This window comes from Anas platyrhynchos, chromosome 4 (genome assembly GCF_047663525.1).
Source record: "Anas platyrhynchos isolate ZD024472 breed Pekin duck chromosome 4, IASCAAS_PekinDuck_T2T, whole genome shotgun sequence".
NCBI lineage: Eukaryota > Metazoa > Chordata > Aves > Anseriformes > Anatidae > Anas > Anas platyrhynchos.
In genome coordinates, this window is record NC_092590.1 from 6,987,046 (window position 1) to 7,002,940 (window position 15,895).

A 15,895-nucleotide genomic window follows, 5' to 3' on the forward strand; every position below is an offset into this window, starting at 1 on the left:
TGAAAAAAATAAAATTTAACAATTCAATTAATTAATTAATTGTGTCTAACACTTTGTTTTTATTTTCAGTTTAATGATAAGTAAGGATTTTGTTTAAACATATTTTGGAAATGGTTTCAAGCTCTTGAAACCGTTAACATAATTTACCATGTAAATTGCTACTTAGATACTTTGGTGCAAGAGAGTTACTTATCTAATGCAGTGCAACAAGTCCAAAAGGGCTATTAATTTATGTGATATAAATAATTAGCTTTACTTACTGTTTAAAGAATGGTAAAGCTCTATAAAGAAAGCTTTTCTCCCAAGCTTCAAGTTATATAGAGATCTTTATATACCAATCCATAATAGCAAGTTACCAGGTAACTTAAATGGGCCCCGTAAGTAAAAAATGCCTGGCAGAAATGATGAGCCAACAAAACATCCTTCTTCGATACTTTTCTGCTATAAAGAATTTGACTAAAGTAGAAGAGAGGATTGCTTCCCAGGAATCCCTGAATGGCAGTGCAATGCTTAAGAGCTATCATCAGACATACATTCAAACAAAGCATAAACATTTTAAACCTGCCTCTGTGGCAAGAAGGGTCCTCTGGCGCCATGAAAGTTACTTCTGGTCATGGACCATAATTCTGAGCTCAGCAGTGTTTGCATATATATCTCCATCTGGGAGAGCAGCAGTAAAAGCATGAAGGTTTCTGGTTTCCGTATGACATTTCTGGCATGGATGGATTTTACTCTGCATTGGAGGATTAGGATTAGAGTGCAGACGTAATAAAGTTTCATGTCTTCTTTCCCAACCTGGGCTCTTCTTATTAGAATCACATGGAGACATAAACTGATTGTAAAAATAGTAAGTCTGTTATTATTTAGGTTATATTTATTATTCGTACATGGGATATGTTGTGAGAACAATAAATTCTAAGCATGTACCAACAAAGTGATATTAATAAATCAATCACCCATACTAAGTTTCCCGTACATAAGAATTGCTTAAGCAAATAAAAGACTTTAAAAAATAGCTTTAGATTGGCTTCCACTATTCATACAGTACATCAAAACCTGGCATATAAGATGAAGACTTTTCTACAATAGTGCTGTCAAGGTAGGTATGCATAAAAGGCAGAGGCACACACAGCAAGAAAAGATGGCCATCAAACTGACAGTTGATGAGAATCCTGATGAGAATTAAATCTGGGGAGGTGAAAGAGTGAAGCAAAGACCACAGCTTAAAACATCAGGAAGAATATTATCTTCTGGGTTAAGACATAGCTTGAGTGAGAGGACCTTGAGATAAGCTGGATGGAGTGAGTAAACCTGACTGATAGATGGGAGTGTGTCTTGCCTGTAGCAACTGAAATAGGAGGTAGTGGCAAGAGAAAACATTAACTGTTGTGATTTTTGTACCAGAGCTGATGACAAAATATTTAAGAGGAAATGGCAAGAGGAAACAACCCAAGATCTTAGCCTGAGAAGAAGAAAACAGACCTGGTGCAATGATGCAGAGGTGTTAGCTTGCTTAAATCAAGTTGTCACTCAAAAGACAGAAATAAAGACAAGAATAAGGTCTTCTGGGATCTGGGAGGTGCAAATATGCACTGACTGCAACCACAAGTACTACAACAGAAAAATTGACTCAGCAACCCTGATTCAAAACAGGATAACTGACATCAGTACCACAAGGAGCAAGCCTTTGGAGCACTTTTCCTCACTTTAACTGGCTTCTGTGATGGTGATTTCTCTCTGTTCTTCTGCAATGATGTTTTCTCCCAGAACTTTTTTCTGGGTTCTAGCAGCACCACTGAAACACATAAAATAAGACTGTCTAGCCAAATCATACCACATAACTAGCTGTCCAGCCTCTGTTCCCTCAGGAGGTATTAATTTCAGGCACATGGCACAACAGGTTAACACAGGTTCACCTCTGTGTTTTCTGATCAGTAGGTCTCAGGGGTCCATCCTATGCCACAGGTCCTGCATCGAGCCCAGCCCAGCCCTGGAAGCCCAGAGCAGAGCAAAGCTCCTCCCAGCACTGCCTTTGATGGAGCAGCTGCAACAGCCAGAGTCGGCTCCTGATCCATTCTCTTCTCCTCCAAGCTCAGGATTGGTGCATTCCTAAGAGTAGAAAATGGAGGAACAGGGTAGGAAACCTGAGTGGATGAGCAAGGAGCTCATTGAAAAGATCAAAAGGAAGAGGAAGGTCTATGTGATGTGAAAAAAGGCTGCCCAGGGAGGTTGTGGAGTCTCCTTCTCTGGAGATATTCAAGGCCCATGTGGATGCCTACCTGGGCTGCCTGCTCTAAGGAACCTGCTTTGGCAGGGGAGTTGGACCCGATGATCTTTCAAGCTTCCTTCCAACCCCTACAATTCTGTGATTCTTCCAGGGCCTAAAACTTTTTCCAGTCCATAATTTCAAGCTTTCAAACTTTTGCTACCATACAGATACTTCTGGACGCTTGTCAAGTCTTTCTGTGAGTTTGCATGGAGTCAAATTACTCTAAATAACTCTCTCACTTTTGTCAAAAAGCTGTACAAATCCTCACCTCACCTTTGGAAACATCCTTCTGTTCAGGATGACCATTCCTCAAAGGACCTAGAAAGAATGAAAACAAAATAATAATTCCATATTGTGATTTGGCAACTATTTTGTACTTTAATGTGGGAACACAGGCACCACATCTTCCATAGTGCTTGCATAATGTTCATTTAAGCATATGTGTGAGAAAGCTGGTGTATAAAACATTAGGTTAACATTTGGCGTCTGAAACAGTGTTGCAGAAATTAATAGCTCTAGCTGGCAGATAACACTCATATTGACCACTGACCTATTGAACTGTTATATTTAGAAAGATCATTTAAAGGAAAATCTCATAGGCTATTGAATTTGAAGCTGTTCCAGCTACTCTGCAAGTTTTTTTTGTTTTTTTTTTTTTTTTTTCTCCCTTTCTTTCCCCTGCAGTGGAATTCTCCAAGGCAAATGGAGTAAAATATTTTGCTGGAGGGGATACTTTACTTTCAAGATTTATTCCTTTGCACCACAAATATATCAAGGAAAAAAAAAATCAAAGAATACAAAAAAATGTTGAAAGAATTTGAAAGTTTATTTTCAATCTCAGTATGAGAGTTTGACAGTCAAGCAGGGATTGTTTGTTTTATTGTGTGAGGGGGGGTAATTTTTATATTAGGCAGCTACGATCAAATTGAAATAACTCACATTTTATTTTAACATCAGTTGTTTCCCCTTTGATGCCATGTCAGGGGAAGAGATTGTCTTTCCTACTTATCTCAGACATCTGCTACAGAGGAATTGTCTGTTAATTATCTTGACAGATATAACCTGTGAGCTTGTTTTGATGAGCTGTGATCTATACAATGTAAAATATATCAAAGCATTATGTACACAAGCCTATTTAGCATGCTAGCAGCATGTATTTAGACATGCTAGGTCTCTGCGTTTGTCCTACCACTAGTTTGTATGTTGATCTAATGCTTCCCTTCCTATATGGAATATGATGGACAGACCACCACACGCACACCCTATTACCACCTGCCTTTCACCAAGGGTAGAAATACATGTATGTATTAGACTATTTAATAAAATCTGGACAATCCAAACCTGAGGGAATATTTTGCTGGTCATTTCCCCTCATGCATTCTCCCTCCTTTATTCTTTTCTTACAGCATTGCACACGACTTTTTTGCCCTTATCAAATGTCCATACTGAAAACAAACAAATATGCCTTATCATTAAAGAGTTTCTCACCAGGAAGTAAAAGAAAGATGTGCTCCTACACGATTTGCTTACATATTCTGCAGATTGTAGATAGTATAGCTTTACATTTATTGAAATTGTCTTTTCCCCTGAGTTCTAAGAAAATGTGCCTAAAGCTATTATCGCATCTATCGACTCTGTGGGATTTAACGGACATGGCTTCTGCTCCCAAGTGGTTGGAAAATGACCTCTATGAAGCAAAGTTCAAGCAGAGTGAAAGCTCTGAGACTGAGATTAGAGACCTGTCAGTTGCCTGGTAGGATAAAAGTGTAAAATTATATGTGACGCTCAGTTCAGTCACATCAAACAGCTCAGAAATGTTTACTGAATGAACTACACAGTCGCTAATTACACTTTCCCCTTAAGTATTCACATTATCATGGGCAACAAATACCCAGAGAATATGGCAAGGGAAAGCTTCTAATAAGTATGCAACAATTACAGCAGGCATGGTTTTGCACCTTAATTTTCTTACCATGATTATTTATAGCAAAGAGGCAAATTTGGCCTGTCATCGCATACAGTATCTCCTTATCTCTGTTTCAGGTCTTCTGAGAAAAACATTTGATAAATTTCAAATCAAAACAGCAACAGGAGCATATCTGCTTACACGAAAATAAACACAGCCTTACTCGCAACATGGTACAAAACATTTCCTTAACCTAGTGACCTTTAGTGACCAAGCTGGTCAGTCTGGCCAGGTATATTATATCGAATGGTTACACGCAGTTAAAAACTTGGTGAATCAAAGTGTGTTGAAATTTCTCTTCCACTGTTTTTCTAGAGGAAGGAACTAAACCTGGTATACCTTGAATATGTTGCAAATCTGCTTTCTCTTGATATGCAGTAATTCCAAATTTTGAAATGTAATACAGAAGCCTGACAATGAAAAGTCCATAGGCATGGACCACACTCTACAATATTGCTCACAAAAACTTTTGGCCATCAACATGATCCTGAGAGCAAAAGCAAGACGCAGGGGCCGAGGGTCTTCTGAGATGAGCTTTGTGGGCCATTGGGTGCAAAGAGATATTTCAAGCAAGAAGAGAAGAAAAGGCCAGGGGAGGCCCTGCTGCTGGTGTCCATGCACTAGAAAACGTTCTCCACTCCATCTGCTTCCAAGCTTACTTACCCTAGGTTGAAGGACCAAGATCATTAATCAACCCACAGAGAAAGAAAACTTGGATGATCCACTTCTTCAGGCATATTGGCAACAAAGCACTGAAGCATGCAGTGATACAGAGAAACTGCTCAGCCTGCTGCCATTTGCACACTGCAGGTGGAAAACTTCTGGCTCCTTTTTTTTTTTTTTTGTTATTTGATTCTATTTTTTAGTTTGTTTCTTTGGTTTGTTTGTTTGTTTTTCTTTCTTTATTTCTTTGAAAATTCATTTTACATGATGGGAATCTTATTTTTTTTTTCCCCTCAGTGTTTTCTTGGAGTTGTGCTATGGCTATGAAATGAAGAATCGATTTGTTTGATGGGATAATTAGAACAGGTAAAAGCTGATACATTATAAAACTCACAGTTACACTAAACTGTTGACCCACTCTGGAAGAAACCATTGTTTTGTCATTTAAATATTTCTACTGTCAACTCTAGTACAGTTTAGATAAACTGTTTTACATTATCAAGTGTAGTCAATGAATTATTTCAGTTATTGAACAAACATAGCTTTATCTGTCTCTTTTAAGTGTACCTTTGAATTCTTTATTCTTGCATTTTTTCACAGATAAAAATTAGCTTTTTCTTGATCTTTGTTAATTCCAAATTCTGTAACATCATAAAAAGCCTAATCAACAAACACAGAATCTTAATCTTCTACAATATATTCAATAAATTGTTAGTAAAAAAAAATATATTTTTTTTGTCTCCACTTTCACATGATCTCTAAAACATGTGCTTAATTAAAATTGATCTCTCTTACTTGAAATCTTTACAGAGTGACTTAGAGAAACATGGCCTCAAACACAGTTATTTGAATTTACATTAGCAGAAGATCTAAGCAATAATATGTAATTACTGTTACATAGTGTCATTTACATTTAATGCTACTGTCTCAAGAATTTTAATCATGACAAAGCATACAGTATTTCCCATTGAGTTTTATGACTAATTGATTAAAACCTCAAAAATATATAAACAATTGTACCTGGCACTGTGATCAGTAAACACAGCACTTCTTTTTTTAACTTTTTTTTTTTTTTTTTTCTCATTACAAATATTCTGGAGTGAGGGGAGTCTGGTGCCTGAGGTCTGGGGTCTGATTCACAGCTATAGGTCACAAAGGGGAAATCCCACAGTATTTTTTCCTGCTAGCTGAATTAGCCAGACTGGGAAATCTGGAGAATTAACCCAAGATGGCAGTGGTGGGGGCATCTCTGCGATATTCTGCTGTTTATGGCTGCACATTTTAAGGCTCCATAATCATCCTTGAGAAACCTAGTGAACACATGAAAAAAAAAAAAATTCCTTTTAATTTCTACCTGTGTTTGACTAAATAAGCAGTAGCCTCATGGATTTGCTATCTTTCCTAATCTCTTCTGAAATGCCTAATTTATGTTTGGCCAATTACCAAACTACGTTATTTATTTGTCTGTTTCATTGTTACAGGTGTTCATTCTACCAGGAAAATCCAGAAATGGGTGCCAGAGAAACTAAAGCTGTTCTGCAGCCAAAGCAGGTTAAGATTGCAAGGCTATGTTCCAAGACATTCAAGTAGCTCAGAGAAGTTTGCTTCTGTGGAAAAATAATTGTAAATACATGGAAATAAAAGGAGTACCTGTTCCACAGTGCTTTGCCAGGAGAGAAAATCCAACAGTTCTATGTTTATCTAAATTTTTACCTCTGTTGTCTCAGGTAGTTTGAAAGCAGACAGCTCAAAGACAGACTGAAAGGAGTATTTCAGCCCAGGTGACTTCACAGAAATCCCCAGGAGCAGAAACAAATCCATGCTCTTGAGTGGTTGATGTATCAAAAATATCTCAAGTCTCCCTCACGTGTGATCTGTTAATGGTAGAATTTTAATACAAAACCTGATCAAATTTGATGAGGAGTGGGAACAGGATAGGAAGGAAAACTGGTTTACTAAAACAGCTTGGAAATCATGATGAAATAAAACATGTGTTTAAAATGATGCACATATTCCATGACCAAAAACCGATGTGGAAAGAAGCCTTTTTAGAGCAGAAGTAGATTTTCTTCAAACTTTGCCATTCATGGATAATTTGCAGACCTACCTCTGCTCAAAGTTTATTTACACAGTCCCAAATCTCTTCACAACTCTCTTATTCTTGGCTGTAAAGGAAAAAGAAAAAAAAATAAAAAAGCACAACATACTCTATAATTTGGAAATGAATATCCAAATCTTCCCCTCTCACATTCCTTTTTTATTCTCCTCCCAGTATTCAGAGGCAACAAAGAGCAGTAGCAACAAAGCACAACTTGTCACACTCCTGCAAAATCACAGAGTGATGGCAAGTGCCAGAGATACTGAGGGAGCTCAGCAGTAGAGGATGCCTGAGTAGGTGTTGACAGAAATACTTGTTAAGTGCAAATTTTCTGTGGTAGGGGTGCTAATGTATCAGATAACATGACCTAAGGTAGATAGTCTTGAACTGGGTCCCGAAAAGTGAGGCTGAGCTTTTCTTTCTGGAAAACTTTTCCTATTGGACTTTCATAACTCCTGTCCTCTGTAACAACAGTTGCAAGAAAGATATTTTCAATAGAGAAGAGAAGAGAAGAGAAGAGAAGAGAAGAGAAGAGAAGAGAAGAGAAGAGAAGAGAAGAGAAGAGAAGAGAAGAGAAGAGAAGAGAAGAGAAGAGAAGAGAAGAGAAGAGAAGAGAAGAGAAGAGAAGAGAAGAGAAGAGAAGAGAAGAGAAGAGAAGAGAAGAGAAAAAAAGAAAAAAAGTGGAAAATCAATTTAAAAGGCAGAAAGTGCTTTCAGATGTTTCAAACTTTTGTTTCATTTTTTTTTCTATAGAAATGATTTTCAAAAAATAAAGACTTGAAGGATATGCCCTGTGCTTGACTTCCTGTGGGCTAGGAATAGGATAAATCATGTCTTTGCTTGTAAAAGGTGATCTTTCCTCCCTCGCAGTGGTATCAGCGTCTGCAGGTCTATATCCACAGGGAACAATTAATTTTTTCCCAAACAAGTTTGTTCATTAGAGTATCTGACTACCACTTTATTTATTTCCAATAGATGGTGCCCTCTTTTTGCAGCAGATGTGGAAACCGAAAATAAGTTCTTGAAAATATGCCGTTATGATTTGGGAATGTCAGGCTGGAACCAGCAAGAAACCCAGGCTCTCCCTCTGGTACTAAGGGGCAAGTTTTAACTAGCTAATTGACGTCCTGGAGAAGATGGATAACAAATATTGCCTTTGTGTAAAATGTGAATTACACACTGACAACAAAAACAAGTAAAAGCCCCTTCCCTTCACAGATGCTCAACTCTTAACTCTTCCCTTCTGCTAGCACCATGTTCCTTCACCTGTATTGCTCTTCTGGCCCAGCCAGGGACTCAACATCCAAAGAAAATATCAATTTGCAATGCTTTCTACTCTCTCTTTCTCTCACTTTTCTCATCAAGAAATCAGTTTTGACATTATTTCTCCATTACAAAAATACTTTACAAAACATTTTCTTGCAAAATTCAGCTTTAGTGATTCCTGCCCTTTCACTGCTCCCACACCTGATACCTCCAGATGGCCAGGTGGATTGCCTGTACCATTAGGAGAGTGGGCACAGCAACCTCGCGGCTTCCCTCATCACGATGATGTTGAGCCAGTCCTCCAGGCAATTTAACAGCTTTCCCCGCCACAATAAACCACTTTATAGCACTCTTGCCCGCTTCAAATTGACCTGCAGGGCACATTTCAGTAGCAGCTTAATTCACTTTCTCCCTTCCCTTGAGCTGAAAACAGTAGGGCATTAGCTGCTGTATAATGTGACGTCTATGTCTTTTCTCTCCTATTATCTAGAGTAAGTAAATCATAAAAACTGCAGTATAGTTGTGTGTTGATTTAAATGAAGAAATATGGTTCAATGTTAAAATAATTCCTTTAATTTATATATAGCAAAGCTTCATGCAACATATTATTTCAATGACATTCCAAATCAAGATGCGCAAGCTTGAGAAATTATTTGATTAACTTCTGTATTGTAAAACATCTTCTCATGGCAAGTACTTAAGCCTGTAAGAGCTGCCAAGTTCAAACCACTGTGGCTCATGCTATAAGTCTTTCTGCAGCCCTTTGGGCCACTCTGTAACAAAAGCTACCATTTTGCTGTCACTGTCACTTCACACATTCAGTCTCTAAAGCTCTGTTTGTTGTTTCATTCTGTTCTATGTCTCCCTTAGGAACTTCTTCATTTTAATATAAATAGAGCGCTTCATCATGCAGTGCCAAAGACTGTGGAAGGTACAACTCTCAATATTACCAAAGACGATGCATACAGATGGATTTGGCAGCAGGTTGCAAACAAAAGGTCTTCCTGAAAAGGGACAAACTTCCTAACCCAAACGTATGGAAAGGAAGAGCATGGAATTATTAAAGGAAAGGGAAAATGAACACCTCCCTCTGCTAACCATTGGTTCAATCAGTATTCACAAACTTCTCAGACAGCAAATAATTATGGCCATTTACCATCAAAAATACATCATAAAGTATGCATTTATTTAAAGTTTATTTTTAATAGGACTTTTCTTTTAACATTTTGAAACTAATTGTCTTTCTGATGATTTTTTTAAAAATCCCATAATATTTCTAAGTAAATAGTTTGTATTTGTTTTAGAAAAATGTGTTTCAGAAAAACATTGTTTTTGTTTAATTGTTTTTAATGTTGTTTAAAACTTTGTATACTTTTAAATTTTGCCTTTTTATTCCTGACTATTCATATGATAATAGGATATATGATATAATAATGTTAAATCAGGAGGAGTAGGGTAGAACAGTATGATGGGATCAAGGATGCCCAGGCAGAAACATGAACCCTGATGTATTTAGCTGTTAAGGAAACACAAAAGAGAAAAATGTTTTCTAACATGTTTGTAGCAAATAGCAAGTAAGTAGTAGTCGTAGCTGTAGCAATAATAATAATGTGTCACAACCACTGCTTATAACTCCAGAACACAGTAGCTGTGATATCTTACATTCTGGTTACCTAATACTTAGTACCAAGATAACTTTTTTTCGATTTTTAGAAGAAAGTGACTTCTGTTTTTATGGTAATCAACAAAAGTGACACTTGACATGTTTCAGAAGAGATGAATAAAACCAGGGGTTATTTTAATTCTGCAGTTTTACCTCTCACATGCTGGTGTCTAATCCCAGTACCACTCACAGGCTGGATCTAATTCCATTTAGCATGTGGTAACACAAAGGGATCAAATAAAATTCTGGTTTTCTACTTCCAGTAGTTTCTAATGGCTTATTCACATTTAAATCATCTTCTTGTCCATAACCTTTTGGCTTTCACCTCTTACTTGGACAATATAACTGCATCTATCAGATCCATATGGAAATGTTTGGGGGACCGTTAACAGCTCATGCTTGCATATTTAATGTGGTCGTGCCACTTTGAAAGCTTACTGCATGACAATTCTTAGCATTTCTCTTTCCTTGTGTGCACTCTGCAATGAATAAACAGGTTGCTACATATGTTTACCACACTTTTCAAGTATTACGTGTGCACAAACATCCCAAGCCATTCGGAAATCGCTAATATCTAGTTACAAATTCACAAGTGGCAAATATGCAACCATGAAATTCAGTAGTTATAAAGCAGAACATTTGTACATTGTAAATTCCTGTACATTTCTTAGGTTGCATGATGAGGAGCAGCAGGTGACTTTATCCAGTTTTATGTGCACTTTACCTTTCTCAAACACCCCTCCCGCTTCCTTCCTTCCTTCCTTCCTACCAACACTGCTGAAGTGTGCTGCTTTGCTTGTTCACTTTAATGCTAAAACCCATCAAGATGAAAAAATCATTTCAGAAAATTCAATAGGACCAGAGCCGATGCAGACTTTCATCTGGGTAGGTATATTTGTACGGTTATGTATGTGCTCACGTACGCAGATGAGAGTGAGCACAGACAGAAGATGGGAATCACGTTACAGCATTTAATGGTCATATGGCTCTTACCCTTTCTGCCATCCAAAAAAATCACACACAAAGATCAGACCAGAGGCAGGCCTCCTGAACCTCAAAGCAGTGCACCATCAGCCACAAAGACTTCTTACCCAGGCACCTTCCACCTGACGGACACGTCTGCAAAACAGGCATTTCTGCTGCCACACATTGTGGCTGGTGGTAAACATAGTATGGAAATCTGTGGAATAAAACAAGCAGCAAATATATTTATTTATTTTTGAAAGTCATGGAAGTGCTCTTAAATGCACATAAGGGCTTTTACAGTAGAAATAACTTAATTGGTATACTAGCCCTAAGTTCTCTTTGCTGTTTGTTGTAGCTACAAATTCCAGCTTTTTTTTTTATATATATATATATATTTTTTTAACAAACAATTAAATGTTAGAGAAGAGTTATTATAGAAGTGCATATTGGGTAAATGCATAGTATTGAAAAATGTACAAGCACAAAAAGGAAGAATGAGGCTACTCTCTAAAGCCTTTTTATACATTTCTAACATAGTGATCTGCTCCCAAATTACATTTAAAAGCTGCGTAGTTTATATGCTAATCGCCTCTCAAATACATATCTTAGAAAATACTTGTTTGATACCTGTAAAACACCCTTTCCCAGGGCCTATAAGACATACAACTGTTTGATAATTATTCTCAAATACACAGTGTACTACTCCATAAGTAGCCCAGTGCATGGTTCAGCCACTCCTCTCATGTGGTAAGGTAATATTGGTGAATAGAGGGATAGAGTCTACCTCATAACTATAAAAGACAGCCTTACAGTAAGACATAACTGAGGGTTGGTATTTAATCATCTTATTCTATAATTGATTCCTCCTGATGAGGTAGAGCAGTGGAAACAAACGTATTTACTCATAAGGCAAAGAATAGTGGAAAACCTTAGATAATGGTGGTCAAATTCTACCTTCACACAAAGCATTGCAAACTAATTGGTGGTAGAACTTACTTCAGGAGTTTGTGAAAAGTCCTTTCTTATAAATTTTTTGGCATATAAATAATATGCGGTACTTCAGTGCAGGAATAGTCTCGCAACTCATATCTCCACTCTCTGCTTGGAGGTTTTCACCTCACCTGTGTCAAAACATCATAGTCTTACAGCTGCTAATTGCAGCAGAGTGGCGCCTTGAGTTATTTTTGTGGTCAGCAAGAGATGGCATGTGACATTACATGTTATAGTAACCCTCAACGAGGCCTTTCTGTTATAAAGATTTTAATGCAGAAAGAAGAGGGGGTGGAATCTCCCAGCATCACTTTAATCTGTAAGCACAATTTTCTTAATCATTATGTGAAGCTAAGATGATTTGATTATTTATCAGATTTATTGCTTTAATACTAATGCACAGTGCTGTAAACACATTAACTAGCTAATCTTTTTTATGGCAGTTTGTCAAGATAAAGATTATATTAGCTCAGATCCAACTATACTTGGGTTTTGCCCAAGCAGAAACTGCACGATCGATTGCACAAATTTAACACAATGAGTCATTACCATCATATTAAAACCTACCTTTTTGTTTACGTATTAGGTGATATCCTGAAACATATATTTAGTAACTGTCTTATTGCCATTGGCAAGAATTTTGCTGAGTAAGAACCTTGTAGGGACTCCAGATTTTGGCTTGCTCCACCTCTAAAACTTCTACAAACCAGATGTGTTCTGAGAATACAAACAACTGAATTTTTTAGAAGAGCATTTTCTAATCTCTAACAGTTTTTAACAGCCTACGAATAGGCACATGCTCTTTCAGCCGAGAATGTGTATCAGGTTTCCTGGAAACCATCCCACTAGGGCACGACTATAGCTCCAATATAAGCAGTGAAGCACTTAAAAAGGGGCTAATTAGCTATTTGCTGTACTTGACAGATAAAAGATGTATGCAAGCACAGAGAAAAGACTGCAAATATAGATATCCCTGATTATGTTATTGTCCAACATTTTAATTAATTTCTTAGTCCATCCTTGTGTAATGTAAAAGGGTTTTAAAAGATATGATAGTAACAAGGCTGTGGTGTTTCTTTAACTAATCACCATCACTGCAGGGTGCTGGAAATTTTAGAGCACGTTTTATATACTCAGTTCATTGGAGAATTACTTTTACTTCTACTGGCCTTAATTTTTTCCTTTATTTGCAGAACAGCAATGAGAAAGGTGTGATTTGATTCAGCTAGAGTACTGCCCAGAAGCCACAACGGATGCCATTTTGGCATGTAACTCATCCTCAGAGGAGACAGACTGGCTGGTAACTACAAATAGGGGCAGATAATAAAACCCTTAGGCTCCGTCTGCAACTCATTCACTGGGTGAGGAAGTAATGCAGCTTCTCCAAGACTCGTTTTAGCTACCTATAAAATTGGGGAATCATACTTATCTGTGGCTTGTGTGTGCTGTGTGACTTTACTCCCTGTTGCCCTCCCAGTTCCCTGAAAGCCTCAGATGAAATTTCCTAACATATTTTTGCCCCTAATTTTAGCCATAGTAAAGTTGTGTATAATGCAAGGCCAACATAATAAATAAGTTAACCAACCCTTATGAAACAAAACCATTTTGGACGAGGATTGTGATTCCAGCAGAAAATTGAAGTTTACTTAAAGGGGTAACTTTAGGGTAGCTTACTGACATGGTTTCACGATAAACAATGATGTGCAGCCACCTTCAGTGTAAATCACGTTGGTTTGTTTCTACCAATGTTTTGGGAAGGAAGGATAAGGAAGGATTTGGCCCACATCACCTCAAAATAATGAGGTATGCAGTTAAGCAGACAGCTACCAACACAGTAAATAGCAGGACAAAAACCAGCAGTGTTTTAAGCTTTGTTAATAGCGAGGGGCCAGGTACATTAAAGTAGCAGACAATTTGTTTGATAAGCAATTGATATCTGACAGGCCAGTGACAGCCTTGCTGTCAGGAGATCACTGTTCCAGTCTCAGTATGTGACTTTAAAAACTTCACTAGGGGAAAAATTACAGTCAGGCAAGCGGCAGCAAGGCATAGCCTAAGGCGCTATCTGCCAATAACTAAGTCCTAGGGAAAACTGATTTGTGGCTTCTGATCACATGAACCTATAGCCTTCACTATTGACTAATTGTGGTTCATCTGGATGTAGATCTATCTTGGCTAACAAGAAAGCACTAGAGGTCTTCATTTAGCCATTGAGCTAAGTCTCTGGAGACATGTGTGCAGCTGTCTTTACCTTCTTACCAATCAACACATCAAAAGCTGCAGAATATATTTCCACTTTCAGAAATGCAAACTGCAAGTGAGATAAAGTTGCCAAACTAGACTTGAAAAAGAGTGAATGATTATGACTCTACTCCAAATACAAAAGATAAATCATTTATGACCATGCAGAACTTTGCTATATATATAAATTTAGAACAGATACAATGGAGTCAATTTATCTGCTGGACAGCCATATCATTTTAATGTAACTATAAAGGATTAAAACAATTTTAGGTGTTTTTTTTGTTGTTTTTTTTTTTTCCCCTGCAAAAAAATCAAACAGAAGATAGCACCAGCAGACCAGGTGAATGCATATTCTCTTGCACAATATAACTATTGAATGATGTCAGTTTGATTTATTTCTATGAGGATGGTATAGTTAAAAATAGTATACTTGGTGCCCTGGAAATCAGCCTTCAATTACTATGTAAAGCATCATACCTAGTCCAAACAACAAGATCAAATTGAATAAACAAACAAATAAATAAAATTTAAACACTATTGAAAAATTATTTGAAGCTAAAGCTACAGAAGAGACAAGGTCAGGAAATTTGACTTAAATCACTTTCTTGTCTTCTGCTCAGGTTAGCAATTCATTCAAAGAATGGTAGTACTGGCAAGATACAGAGCATCCCCAGTGAAGGAGCGGAGCTCCCTCAGACTCCATCAATTCTATCAGAGTTTAAAAGTCCACAGCAATTTTAGGACTCAATTATACTTTGACTTAAAGTCCAGATTTAGGTCGCATTGGAACTAATGAGCAAACAATTTTCTTCAGTCCCAAATGAATAAGAATTTTGTGATGTCCATCAATCAAGGCAGGATCAGCCAGAGCTGGATCTGACTCACAGCCTCACAGTATGAGGCATACCCAAACCATCACTGCCTTTTCTTGTTTGTACTGTTTCAGTAAGTCAGGAGAAAAGTTTTTCTTGTGAGACTTCTCTTTTCATCCAGTCCAGATGAAAGTACAAGGAGACTCACAGCCCTTGCAGAATTTCAGTATCTCCACGTCAGCTTGGCTGCAGAGGGGAAATGGCAAGAGTTTTTGCCATTTAAAATTTTGCTCTGTTAAAATGGGTTTGCAGCCTGGCACAGAAGAGCAAATTGAGCATGTAAAACAAAAAGCAATGTAAAGATTCCCTTAGAATGTCAATTCTGAAGCTAACTTTGTGCATTTTTCTTACATTAATGGACACCTGTTTCTGGATTGTCTATCTTGACTAAGATCAAAGAAGAAACTAAAACTAGCTGAGGAGTCTGGGACTTAAAATATTAGCAGCAGAGAGGGAGAGACAATTTAGATTTAAAGCCTGTTCTTCAGGGCAGACTGTTCTGTGCAAATAAAGCAGAACAAGCTTGCAGGAGTGTTTTTAAAGTTCTTAGGGTTTAACAGAATAAATTTCTGCATCTGTCAAAGAATACCTATTACTGCTTATTATTACTACTGATTTTGATCTATCACGAGATGCTTTTTTTTTTTTTTTTTTTTTTTTTTTTTTAAGTAACATAAATATCTCACGTATATCTCACATTTCTTTTTGTTGGACTTCCAGTGTGAAGCTTTTGCCCAACAGACTTATGATAAATGACAAAAGGTTCTTGCAGGCAGGACAAGTAGTTCAGCCTGTTCCCAAAGCTGCCACATCCTTCTGGTTACAAGACCCTCTTTTCACGTCGCTTACAGTGTTGCAAAATTAACTCCCAAAGATAACATTTTCCACACTGACATAG

The 15,895-nt window shown here is 37.4% G+C and overlaps 1 long non-coding RNA gene across 32 annotated transcripts in view; it reads right to left on the reverse strand.

The window, feature by feature from the left end:
- The window catches only part of LOC106016802 (uncharacterized), an 86,283-nt gene that overhangs the window by 55,115 nt on the left and 15,273 nt on the right, over nt 1-15,895 (reverse strand). For 19 of the 32 annotated variants that reach the window (XR_011808797.1, XR_011808778.1, XR_011808772.1 and 16 more), the window contains 5 exons: nt 11,017-11,105; nt 7,006-7,063; nt 6,612-6,772; nt 2,543-2,587; nt 566-2,109 (listed from right to left, as the gene is read on the reverse strand). This is a non-coding gene — a long non-coding RNA (uncharacterized lncRNA). Of the gene's footprint in view, nt 1-565; nt 2,110-2,537; nt 2,588-5,465; nt 6,773-7,005; nt 7,064-11,016; nt 11,106-15,895 lie in introns of all 32 variants that reach the window. The other 13 variants (XR_005265554.2, XR_005265553.2, XR_011808793.1 and 10 more) reach the window with 12 other exon arrangements.